Below are 14,973 nucleotides of genomic sequence, written 5' to 3'. Positions count from 1 at the left end.
AAACATGAGAAACAGCTTCAACAAAAAAGGGGAATAAAAGAGAGAATATAAGTAAAAAACCACAAATTCAGGATGTTACATTGTTGTTTTATTATTTTTGTTTTCTTTTAAAATTTCTCATTTCTAAAATCTCTGTAACACAAAATAAGTCCTTGACTAACTTTCTATTTATAAGTACCTTGTATAGTGTCTATTTACTGCAGCAATCTTTTTATTTACCAACCTGACTTACAAGGATAAGTTTGAACAATAGGTGTATTACGAGACAAGAACAACACGCTTCATGGCATTGTTCTGATGGAATGCAGCACACGCAACATGTAAATAGGCAATAGCACGAGTACAAACATCACACGTCAGTCTTCTGATACGATCTTTTATCTATTGTTTGTTTATCTCGTGTTGTGGCAACAACCGAAAAAGTTGTCTTTTTGGACAAACATGTTACTTCATAATCATGACTTCATATTCAAGTTTCCTACCACAAAAATATATCTTTAGAATAACCATTCTTCTGCATATAACATCTAACATGTTATATTGCAAACTATATGAATATGCCTTGATTTAAACCTAATCATTGATTTGATATAGATTGGCAAGTTGGCGACCAAACTACATTGAATAACCATTCTTCTGGTTGAGTAGCAACACAAAACATCTAACATGTTATTATGCCTAATGTTATATTGCAAATAAATATGCCTTGATATAGATTGGCAAGTTAACCACCAAACCACATTGAAAATATCGTTGAGAAAAATAATCATTCTTCTGGTTGAGTAGCAACACATAAACAACATGTTTCCAGGGTACGTTTCCCAGGGTGCTCATCAAATTTAGACTCTCAGAAAGAGGTTAATTAAGGTCACACCATGAGGGATTTCTAGCGTTAAACGCCATGTTTACAGTGTCAAAGAATTAGCATGCAGACAAGATCAATTTAAATGAGAGACATATAACAACATATTACCTAAAACTTAATTATAGTTTAACAGTGATAATTTAATTTTTGGAGCGGGGTTAATTTGGGAGGGAATTTAAAAGATGCTAGCGTGTTTGTTGTGTCAATCAAAATATGAATCTTTGTGTTGTCTAATTTTAGATCAATTCAGATATTAATATATTAAATAATTTTAGATGATTAATTTGTCTTGAATTTCCATGCAGAAATATCAATTTCATGTGTAAACCACAGATTGGTATAAACATAATTCAGTTTAGAAATAAATTGCATTGCATTAATATAATATCATACTGTATAATAAATACCTGTATCTTACTTTAATGACATTTTTAGTACCCTGGATATTACAAATAAAATATGCATTACATCACATGACAATTGTGATTCCCAGGGTAGTTTAAATAACCCCAGGCAATGCTGATGATGCAGCAATTTCAGTAGGCTGCAAGTTGTGCTGTCAAAGCATGACCTCAAGCCCAACTTGGATAGATAAGATATCCCAAGGGAAAAGTTGAGTAAGGGTGCTGAGCCCACATTCAATGCAGGAGGTTTGCTGATGTTATCCAGGCTAGGCTAGACATCCCCTATGCACTGGTGTCATGGCACCAATTAAATGCCTTTATATTATATAACTTCCAGCTTTTTCAGATGTTACCTGCAGCATTGATTCTGCCAACCTGTCTGTAACTTGTGCTCAAAAATAATTTATCTCTTAAATCTCATTGCTTGCTCTTTTATAAAATGTCTTTATTAAAAAATTGTAATAAGATATCAACTTGTACGATAGTTCTGTAGCTGGTAAATAACATAAAAAAAAAGTTATTTATACTATATTATTTAGGTTTATTACTGATAATACATTTTACATGATATAAAAATGCTCTGTTCCATATATAATTCATAAATAATTATTAGCCATATGTTTTTATACAGTAGTAAAGAATTTGCTCATGATCTGTATCCTCTTTGTTTGTGACCCAACTAGGATACATATTTGATTATCTATTTAAATATTAAAAACTGTATCAACCAATTTATTCTATTTTAAGATTTTCAGCAAGCATAAACAATTTTGATAACTAGGTTATGGTAATACAAAGTTCAAGTTTTCCCAATATTCTGGTAGCATAAATAAGAAGAATCCAAAATTCATCCATGAGACAGGAAGGAGCCATTATTTTCCATTGGGATCTGGCAGCTGTTTTCCCAGTTCTTAGCGCTCTTTTCCAAAAGACTTGTTTTAGGTTAATAATTCTTTCTGCAAGAACCAATACCTCCCTTTGGATCCCCTTCAATGCCTTTCCAATATGTTATTTACTGTGTTAGTACATCTCCCTGGTTACAGTACCTTGTATCTTAGCTTGTTTCTTCTCTTCTGGTAGTCCCAGCCTTTCAATGGGGCATCTACTTAATAATAATAGTTATCAGCACCTCATAATATACTATTATTGTCAATTGTTCCTTCTCTTCTGATAGTGCAGTATAAGTTGATATTGACAGTCCTTCTGTCTCTTGTCAGTCAACCATCCACCTGACAACCTTACTCTTGATTTTCAATAATGCAGACTTCTACCAACAGAGGTCATAGGCCTACAGTACCTCCTACAAATCATTGCCATCATTTCACAAACCAGATTAGTTACAAGTAATTTGGAAGCTATCACAACAGCAATTATTGCTTGAAATAATACATCTTTTATTTAGTAACATTATGTAATCATAAAATGTAAATGTCCTTGTATGTTTATTGCTTCAGTTAAAAAATACACAAATGCTCAGCAAAAACAAATTTTGTTGATATAAAATTTGCGGTACACCACGTATATTAGTTCTGAAAAGAACTCAATGTTTCGATGTCCTGAGGATGATCAAAGCATATTGTTCGAAACGTCAAGAAACTCAACAGAACTAATATACGTGGTGTACCACAAACTTTATATCAACATTTTATTTCGCCATGCAACCCTTGAAACAAAATAATTTAAAAAAAATAATCTTGTTTTGCTGTATTTGAAAATAACATTTTAAATTATGCCTACTGCTTATATCATTATTGATGTTAGTTATTAATATTTTTTAATAAATGAAAATATTAAAAACAAAAATATAAACAATATCTTTAAAAGCAATTTAAACATTAAACTTTAAACAACATTTGGTTCTTTCATGTAAATTTCAATAAAAATTAAATATTGCTTCAAGCAAACTAAGTAAGTAAGTAAAATATGTAACTACCCACAAACTAAAATTATATATACAGAAGGTTCACTGTTATTAATTGTGATAATTCAATTTATTTTCACATCAGAACAAAGAAAATAATGAAACTGTGACTTTTTCCCGCTTAAAATGTAATTGCTATTTTGCAGATACAGGGTAATTAACTAACTAGATGTTCTTGTTGAATTTCAATAAAAAAAACTTAATGAAGTAGGCCTACATTGCCAGAAGTTATAAAACAAATAATGACTTTGCAATATGTAACATCAAATTGGAATCTACTATTGGTTGCCAAGAGCTTGCATTGACAGATATTGTAGCCAGATTGAAGGAACAAATATTTTGTTTGTGACCAAGTTAATGAAATTCGTGAACTTTTGATTTGTATAGACCTAGAACCTAGGGCGTCGTCTGGACCAAGAACCTAGGAGAACCTACACATATTGGGGTGTTCTGGACCAAGAACCTAGGAGAACCTACACATATTGGGGTGTTCTGGACCAAGAACCTAGGAGAACCTACACATATTGGGGTGTTCTGGACCAAGAACCTAGGAGAACCTACACATATTGGGGTGTTCTGGACCAAGAACCTAGGAGAACCTACACATATTGGGGTGTTCTGGACCAAGAACCTAGGAGAACCTACACATATTGGGGTGTTCTGGACCAAGAACCTAGGAGAACCTACACATATTGGGGTGTTCTGGACCAAGAACCTAGGAGAACCTACACATATTGGGGTGTTCTGGACCAAGAACCTAGGAGAACCTACACATATTGGGGTGTTCTGGACCAAGAACCTAGGAGAACCTACACATATTGGGGTGTTCTGGACCAAGAACCTAGGAGAACCTACACATATTGGGGTGTTCTGGACCAAGAACCTAGGAGAACCTACACATATTGGGGTGTTCTGGACCAAGAATCCGTCAAAACTGTGTCAAGAATCAAGTGAGAAGCATTTGTCATTGTCGTCACATGCACACATAACTATAATTACTTGGTTCTAAACACAAATCAAAAACTCCCTCTTACTATTAGTGACGACCATCGACATAGAGTGGGCCTATGCGTAGGTCATTAGGTCATTCATACTAAATTACATAACATATTGTTTCCTATATTATAAAATAAAGAATTTCATTGGTGGTTTATGGGGATGCTCCCATTGAGGGCATGGTTTGTGGACTGTACCATTTATGGAGAGGGATGTTCAATGAATTTTCTACTTTTGGGTAGAAAGGATAAGAATAAGGCTATTGTTGGTTTATCCATGTAAGCCGCCGGCACTTATAGACTACCAACACCATTTCTAGTTTGTGTAATTTCAATATATTTAGGTCTTATAAATGCGAATTCTTAATCATTTGATTTTTCCACCATATTGGATGGTAATATGATCAACAGTCATGATATGCAAAGACCATAAAAATTCCACTATATAGATTACATTCTCCCCTGGCAACCAAATGTCATAATGCTCTGGGGCGTGTGATTGAAACGCACTAGGGGCATAAAGAGTGCATTGTGTGTCTCATAGAGTCGTATGTATTACAAAAAAACATGTCATATCCATTCATAATATTTTAAAGCGTGCTTTGTTGTTTTGGAGAATGTGCTTAAGGGTCTGGGGAGATTTTCTCGTTACCTGATAGTAGAAGTAAAACTATTTTAAATCTGGTTTATAGATTTCACCAACAATATGGCTTTGTCGGTGGCATAAATATTTGATTTTTTTTCTTTTGAAGATTGAGGGCAGACTTCAAGAATCTGATAAATTGAGAAGATTTTAGATTGTTATTGTTTATTGAACTTTTTTTTTTCTGTTCCTAAAATTTTATTTCAAATTTTTTTATTTGTATATCATTCTTATTATATTTTTTTCTATTCTTTTAAAATATAATGTATATATTTAGAGAATCCGATCGGATGCTATGGAGTGGCCGATTCCTGATATATGCAATGTTGCTTTATATTTTGTGGAATGTAATCGTACAATAGAATATACCTATTTGTTGTACCAGCCAGACAACAACAGTCATGTGGTACAATTCCAACCACTTAGGTGCCACATTCTAATCGTAATATTCCGTTAATCCCATACTTCCTCTATTATCACTTTCCACATGTTTAACATTTTCTTCCCCATTGGATTACCAACACAATCTGCTCAACATCGTTTGCTACCAATAACTGTCACAGGCATGATTCGCTCTCTATATCCCAAAAGTCCTCCTACACGTCACAACGAGATCTTGGATTAAGCTTCGTAATCTGTTATTCCGTTTTTGATATCTTTTAAGTCTGCCATATCTTGTCCTCCTGAGATCTTACTGGTCTCTTATCACTAATATGTACGTCTTTTAGAACTAATTGTACAAAGTATAAAAATATAATGCTGTAATAAGTTTAAACGCCCCAAACTTTGACACAAACATTAATCAAGTAATAGTTACCTAAGAACATATTACATCCTCTTTGCAGTCTGCAATGAAAATTTAACTGATGGCACAAATATAAATTATTAAATTCACTACTTCATAAAAACTATAAAATAACAGATTTTAAACTTTAAATATGAAATGAAATATATAATAATAATTATGAAATAATTGTCAACCAAACTATCTTATTTATTTATAAACTATTTTTTTTTTTACATCTTGTCCTAGTTTTCTGGAGCATCGGATTAGACATTAAAGTTTTGTTGTCTGAGTCATACCAACCTTCAGTCCAATTCATCCTATCTTACTTGAAATCTCTCATTCTGATTGGTCGATAAATACAAGGATTAGATTGCAATTGGCTGAAGATCCAACATAAGCTAAGAATGATTGTGTTTCCAAGCCGACCACTGCATTTATTGCTGTGGGGCATAAATATGACCAAATACACTCACAGAGCTCAACTTGATGAAAAACATATTTAGAAGATTGTGTAGGCTTGTGCAAGAATTGAGGTTGGCATTTCTGCCCTAGGAACTATTTATTCAGCCTATTGTATAGTGGGTTTAGAACCAAGCTGGCCTAAGAAATCAATGGGCAAACTCCCAATTTGTATTAAAAGATACATCTATTGCATAAACTACTACAGCGAGTATAGTATACACACAGGTAGGATGTCTAAAGAGACCACCCTCAACATCTCAATAAAACAATAAAGCATTGTTTCCGTCTTAATATTAAATGTCTTCATTATTTTGTATAATTCAGTACATACCAACAGTGAATTTATAGTTACAGGATGATTGCAAAAATAGTCTTTAAGTCATGTTTAAAAAAAACCAATTATTTCATAAGCATCCAACAGCGAGCAACTCGCCAATTACAGGATGGATAAACTATTTTATAATTTATCATGCTAAAAAACTAGGTCTAATTTGAGGCTTATAGGGAGTGGAGTTGAAAGAGTTTTACAACCCTGGCACTAGGTCAGGATTGAACCATGGACATTGGGATTGGAAGGCAAGCAAGTTAACCACCAATGTACAACTTTACTACTATGATACATTTACCTATTTTGGCCCAGTAAAAATAATCCTTTTGATATAAATCTAGCACTTTTTTCAAGACCATTGAACAATCAAAACACAAGAATAATGTCACGTTCATATTTAATAGTTGTCACAGTCGCAGTTTCAATTGTCACATTGATTTCAGTTACAAGTGTCCTGAACAACCCAACACATGTTTTACAAGACAAATTGTCACTTTTAATCTATACAAATTTACCGGTTCTGAAATTAAATTTTCCTACTGATGATGTTTGACTTTATCTGCTAGAGTCTTGTTTCATCGATAACTAGGTCTGGTAAATTGTCACCAAATTCCCGTTCTGTCATTGGAAACTATCCGTTGGTATGTGATAAAAATCAATTTAGATGTTCATGTTGATAGTTGATTCAGAAGATAATCTAGTTACAATTCATGAGGATTCTTGATTTTACTCATAGAAATAATAACCAGGATTATTATATGTTACTTTATTAACTTACATATTATATAAGACCTATATATATCTTTGAGAGTAGAGGTAGAGTTGTTTCAAATATAAATCTCTACCATCTAGCCATCTTCATCATCTTCAATATTTTTCTTAAAAAGCATATTAAATATCTAGAAAAGCATCGTATTTTCATTTTTTAATAGATTAATGCTTATTAAAACTAATTGAGTTATTTAATTAATCTTTTTGAGGAGTATTATTCATTGAAAATAAAGCACTGTGTACCATAACTGTTATATATGCATGTTGTAACGACGCCTTTGGCGTGCCATAATTGTTCTCTCTCTTTTCTGAATAAATGTTTAGTTGTACATGCTGTGTTTAGAGCCCTTACTTTACATGTATAATTTACTATATACAACATAAATTTTGGCGACAAGGATGAGAATGGCAGTTATAATAGGAAAGGTGGAAGAATTTGATTCATCTTTAGAAGCTTGGGATTCGTATACTGATAGTTGACTTCCTCTCCCTGTAAACTAAACTACCAGGACTGTTAACTCTCTAGTTAATTAGGCCTATATAACCTCTTTGTTCTAGGCCTATACAATTTGGCAACAAAATATGTTTCTCTGCCAAAAGTAAAATCTTTATAAACTCGGAAATTGTTAAATCTTCTATAAATTACAGAATTGATTTATGTTGTCATACCATTGTATGTTAGTCACATTTTATGTTTACTGTACAAAAGATAAGAATATACCATATGACATTAATACTCCAATTAGTCACCCGAATGTTAACAAGTTTGTTTCTTTATACCTCCGAAAAGTTTACATTTTAGTCACAAATACTAGGTAATTGATTATAATTCAGGTTGGCAGATGTTTATACCAATGTTGAAAGTACAATGTTATCAGTTTGATTAATTTTATAGAAAAAAGACCTTCTGAACTAACAATATTTGTATGCACCACCAAACGTGGGGGAGGGATCCAAAAACCCATCTTTGTTCTTGTAAAGCATAAAGCATAATCTGGGCCGTAGCCACCAGTATGGTTGGTAAGGATCCAACCCAACCACTTCTTGACAGAGGCCTTTGAAAACCCAGTGGCATGAACAGAGATTTTTCCCTTTTCTTGTGACAGCTGCACCACTTTATTTCTTGTGGCTACATCACTGATAATCTGTATGTGAAATAAAGCCTTGTCTATACTATCAAACTTTATGTGACAAAATAATGTGATGTGCCCATATAATGTACATGATGATGTCATTTCATTACCATATTTGGGAATATCACTACCATATTTGGGCACAGAACACTTTTTATAGTGTAGACAGATATGTTGTAATATATGCTTGATGACCTAAACAATTTATTTTTACATGAGTGTAAATGTTCACCTGGTTTGCAATCTTAAATGAATATAGTTACTTTTTTATCAAACAAATGGAACGAACGAAACTGTCAAGAAGGTATAGTATTTACCATCAAATTTTCATATTTTATTTTGGTTTGATAAAAAAGAAATTTCTATATTAATTTATTTTTGCATTGTGTTTTAAAGAGTGATTAATGATAGTTAATTTATGTAGAAATGGTACAATACTGTATCTTTAATACCTCAATATTGTTAGTACTGTACCTCAATATCTAACAGTGATCACGTCAGTATCTTTAATACCTCAATATCTTTAATACCTCAATCGAAATTGCTTACATACTGTATGACCCAATGCCCTGTACCCCCTCTCCTAATAATCTTAATCGTTGTGAATTTCAAGAATGAAATTGAAGACAAGTTGACTATAGCTTCAATTAAAAGACACTTACCAATACTAATTTCTGATCACTTCAATTATAGATCTTGCGATAACATACATTTTATATTTCATAGGTTAAATCTTTTGCAGTAAAGGTTGAGGATCGTCTTGCAAGAATTTTGATCAATTTCATTGCTGTATTAGTTAATTTGATAGTGTATCATTTATTAATAAGACAAAGACGACCGCTTCTAAAAACAAACTGTGTTTCGTCTGCACCCATGCGGAGATGGGTTTGCATAAAAATTAAAACCTTATTCAAGATGCCGCATTATCACAGGAGGGCCTTGCGTTATGACAGGGATAACATCTTTGTAACCAATAGGAGTTCGCGTTGAAACAGGTTGTAAGACAGCGATGAAACAGTATAAAACTGCGAAATTTGAAATTTAATTAGATAGAATTTGATAATTTGTTTAATATTTTACTATCTCTTAGCTCTCTGTTGGTGTTGTACTCCTATAGGGTAGGTTTTAACATTGAAATGTAATTATATCATATGATGAATTTGTTACGTTTTTAATAGGTAAATCTACCATGCTATTACTGCATATTATGGTTCCCTGTTGCTTTTGTTGACCAAGAGGTTTAAACCTTCAATTTTGTATCCATTTCAAAACAATTCCATTTGAGAGATATAATAATTTAGATTTCTAACCGTCGATAGTAGATTCAGGGAAGTCCAACTGGCACGAACCACTTCTAAATTTAAAATGTCAAGTGTATCAATTTAGACAATGAAAAAACTTTGAAGCAACTGTGAATTCCAGACTAAATTTCATATATATTGTATTTTTGTTAGCTTAGCCAAGCCCATAGCCAGAAGTACTGTTATGAACAAAAGTGTCCGTCCAACACAAATAACAAATCTTTAGGGTTAGAAATGTACTTGTCCACTAGTAAAACCTTTGCTAGTTGTACAAAATTTAACTAGCAAAATGAACAACCAAACTAGCAAGCAAGCACATTTTTGGCAAATTAATTTACAGAGATTGGCAGATTATACTTCTAGTACTGTACCTTTGCTAGACGGAAATGTAAAAAAAGTCGCAACCAGCAAACTATATGCAATACTATTCTAGTTTTGAAATTTTCAACTAGCAATTGCACTTTTAGAAGAGGATTGGCGATCACTTGAAATTTCGGAAAAAAGACTCCTGCAATTATTTAGAAACTTGGGAGGTCTGATTTATATTATTCAAAAAAAACCCTTAAACTAATAGATTTTGGTACATTGTGTTTCTTCCCAATTTCCATCAGCCGGTTGAATTTATATTACAACAACACTATACTAATTCTACAATTTGTTACACTATGTATTTCGTTCCAAAGAATCTGTCTTTACATTCATGTCTTCAATTTATACTGGTTACCTACAATAACACAGACGACATTCTCAATTCTGTGGAGTTTCGTCGGCCTGTTTTCACACCTGAAACAGTCTAAAGTTTCAGTGTAACAAGATGCTTTCGATTTATTGAATAATAATTTAGAAACATAACATTAAATTTTTCAATTTGTATATTATTAACAATAACATACTTGTACAACATGTTTATTTGATTTAGGAGATAAAAATCTTATATCTTTGATAACATGCCCCAATTTAAACAAGTTATGAAGTAAGAAAGTGCTGTGCGGCCAATGTTGGTACTTTTCTGTTATTACCTAGACATGTCTACCAAGCCCATAGCCAGGATTTTTACAGGGGGTTTTGTGTTTCCACAAAAGGGTTAAAATCGTCACAATCTAGGCCTAGATTACCATTATTTCCACTGCTGGTGTCCAGTTGAAAAAGTCTACAATGGGCTTGTCTACTAACTTTATCAAGAAGTGTCAGATTGTAAATGGTCCCTCCAATTAAAACCCATCCATTAACAGAATTTGTCAAAATTAAATTTTATTTGACCATATATATAATGAACATTCATATATGAAACCTAAATAAACATTGAATGTGGTACGATATATTCTTTAAATCAAACCAATTCACATTTGTTGTATCAATGGATGTTGATAAAGCATATTCATTTAATTTTAAGATAGAAAATTGTTTCAATCTATAAATTTATGCCAAATTGTCATTCTAATATTCTACATATTCGTTCCTTCCTAACTTAGTTTTTATAGTAAACATCCGTAATTATACTCTTATTAGAACGAGGCCTACAGTATGAGGATTGAATTAAGCTTCTGGTAACCAATAGCAACTAGAGATTGATGCATAGTTCAACACAGATGGATATAAATTAGGAAAGATAAACATGAGTATATGAAATCAACTTTAATTTTGATTGTCCTAGGGCCTGGTAGGTCACGACCGCGGAGTCACCATAAAGGTCAAGCCTAAGGGACATTATTGCAGAGGAGTGTGCTTTTCGTGTGTACCTGTGGCAGTGGTGGCCACTAAACGTGCTTTGACTTGGAACTTCTTGATTAACTACCTATTGAGTAAGGCTACGAGGGCTATCTCCTGCCGACACACGCTCATATCAACTGACGTTATTTTCCTTCCAGGTTTCTGGCTTGGAATCAAAGTAGTTTTTGTTTTGAGAAGGTTATTGACTTTCTTTATTGATAAAAACAAATGATAAAATGTATTTATTTTATCTGTAGTTTAAATTGTATCCTTAATTTATTAATAATGGTTTATAGTTTTATTGGTTTTTTATAATGAGAAATAGCCCACTTAATTATTGCAATTTAAATACTGTGGTTATAAATTCGGTAAAACAACATACAGTTTTTAAAAACATGATGTTCAACATATTGAAGCTTTTAACATAATGTACTATTTATATATTAACTCTTTCTCTCCCCGTGTAGTATAGGGCCTACTTCCCTGTCTTAGGGCTGCAGCCTCTGTCCATGTTATGTACCCTAGCTTGTTTCTTTCCTTTTCCACAGCTCTTCTCTTCTTCAGGTGCCCATTGCTATTTTTGATATAACATTCTTAGTGTATCATTGCGCTTCATTCTCAATACATGTCCTATCCATCTCCTTCTCACTACTTCACCTATATATAGCCTAACTCATAATATGAGGCATTTTATAACCACCAATGACTAAAATATATGTTTGACTGTATTTATTATCTGCATAGATAAGGAGAGCAATTATACCATTCCAATATGTGTCTCTAAACAAACCATTCTATAATTGCTCATATATTCTAATGCATAGGTTCAAAGCCTATAGCTATGAACCAATAGCGCCGTATTACGCCCCAAATTCACCTGTCGATTGGAGAGGAATTTGAAATATGATAAGCAGCCCAAACTGACAGGGACAAGGAGAGATTTGATAGGGTTCAATTAGAGCCCAGTGGGGCTACTAGTGACCTAGCTCGGTAACTGTCCATGAAACGAACGAGTATAACGTTTTCTCAATCCATAGAAGATGCTTGCACCCTGCGGGATCCTTGACATAACAGTGAATTACACCAACAATGGATGCTATGCACCTAATATAGACATATGCACACCATATTTGGAAACGCTTATGAATATTCAACATGAGAACGAAAGCAAAACTAAATTTGTAATGACGAGAGCAATTGGGTTATTGCTTGGTTGATGTCGACTGGGAAAACAGATCATGTTCATTTTGTCCATGTTCAAGTTTGAGTGAATTTCTAAACTAAACAAAATGTGAAAGTGAATCCTGAGAACATGTGGAATATATGAGTTATATATTGATAATGATAATTCCCATAATTATAAATAAATAGATAAGATCAGTTTTACAACAAGGATGGGTTTGATGTCTATGATTTTTCTACAAAAACGTAATCTGAATTTGTCATGTTTTATTTATAGGTGAAACTTTGAAGATTACAGAGGACAATATTTTGATTGACGCTTATCAATGTGTCATTTGTATAGATTTATTACGTGTCAATCAATGTCAAATAATTTAGTTTTTTTACAAATTTATTAACTATGCTTCCAATGAGTGTGAAAAAAGATTATTTATCTTATTATATAACTGAACTATATAAATGAAAATTAATTTTATTGCAATTTTTAAATACAAAGGCAAATGTTTGTTTGTTTGTTTCTTTATTTCCATTCACAAAATCATAAACATACATAAATAAATAATCATTACAAAACAAAAGAATGGAAAGGGGGAATCTCTGAAGCACAGCTTACCCCCTGTTACAAAACAATATATATACATATATAAATAGAAATATGAAAAAAAGGCACATAGGCAAACAAAATTTAACTTTTAAGAAAATGCAAACAATCTTTTTTCTTTTTTTTTATCTTAACAAAAAAAAAAGATAGTTTTCTCAGAGAGTAAAATGTAATTGTTCAGTTTTAATCATTAAAAAAGGGGAGACATAAACAAACAACAAAATACCTGTTTTAATCAGAGTATTGCAAAAGTAATTTATTTTTGTATTTTATTTTAAAAGTTATAGGATTCTTATGTAAAGAGTCTCAGATATTTCACGCCAAAGTTCAACCCCTTTACTGACTAAACTTAATGATTTTTTAGCGGTTCTTTTCAATTGTGGGTAGAAATAACTAACAAAAATGACAATGATGTGTGTATCAGTTGCTGAATACTAATGTAGAATCAAATAAAAAGCAAAAAGTAAAATAAGTAAAACAGCCAGAAAGAGAGTGCCAAGCTTTTGGAAAATAATATTCATTCGTCAGGGCTAATTGCAATTTTTAGTGCATAATTCAGAATTCCGGTCATCTTGATAAAATAAATTATGTTTAATGTGATTACACAGTTCATATAATATATCATTGTCTCCAGTGCACAAACTCGAGACGTCATCTCCCAGCATGCAATCGCCTTGTTTAATAAGAAACAGGTCCTTAAAGAAATGCTAATTGGATGAAATGACAGGGTTCTCAAACTAAACTTTTACATTGAAAGTGAAATGAAGTCTGTCACAACTCATTATCTTTAATTTAATCATGATTGTTTATTATTTATATCATCTTTTAATTTTTAGATTCATAACTTGAATAGAAAATAATTTATTAAACTAAATTTTCCTATAAAATCTCTTGATTTTGATGAACCAGATTTATAACTTGAATAAAAAATAAATTATTAAACTAACTTAATTTTGATGAACCAGATAATGTGATGAGAATATGATATAATTTGGACAATCTTTAAATGATTATGATTGATGATTTAAAACAAATTCTTGTATAAAAATTCCTTAAGTTTGATAAACCAGATATTACATAACATGATATGAAATAATTTCCAAAATCCATCAGGAATGAAAAATGAAATGGCTTTACAGATAAGTATCTTATAAGTCTGTACATTAAAGATTAATCTTAAAAGTGTGAAAATGTCAATCATGGTAAACACTTATTTATGTACACCGTCCCCAAGGGCAATTAGAGAACTTAATACTAATTGGTTTGTTCAATTAAGCGCATGATTATCTCCAGACAGAATCATGTTTCTAATCTCAACAAGATTGACGGATTTTGAAGTTAATGAATTGTAATTTTATAAATTGTTTCATTTTTTCGTAGATAAAAATAAAATCTACATCTTGTCTCTTTTCTGCTGCCAAGGTGTACTAATTGGGTACTCCTTACAATCACATCCATCACTTTATGCAGTGGAAACTGGAGGAAAAATATTCTTTTTTCAACCAACCAAAAAAAAATAGATAGAATAGATGTTATATTTTGTTTTATTTCTGCAAAAGTTGACAACAAATATTTATTATTAGGTGATCATTTAGAATAAAATGATCACCTACTGTTATTGTATAAAATCTTTATTCTTATTACTTATTTCTTTCTCTACATATTTTGTGTAACAATTATCTCAAAAAGTCAATGATCACTAAAATTTCACAATATCTTTTGAATAATTAAATTATTATTGTTAAGTCATGGTGTAACTTTTTCCATTCCATATTAGTGTATGGAGTACCAATCATCATGATCTACTTTAGATGACAAAACATGATACCAAAGAATCAAAATAATATGTCAAGAATTAATGGAATTTTGA

This window comes from Antedon bifida, chromosome 4, assembly GCF_963402885.1.
Source record: "Antedon bifida chromosome 4, ecAntBifi1.1, whole genome shotgun sequence".
Classification (NCBI taxonomy): domain Eukaryota; kingdom Metazoa; phylum Echinodermata; class Crinoidea; order Comatulida; family Antedonidae; genus Antedon; species Antedon bifida.
This window is presented reverse-complemented; position numbering follows the sequence as displayed.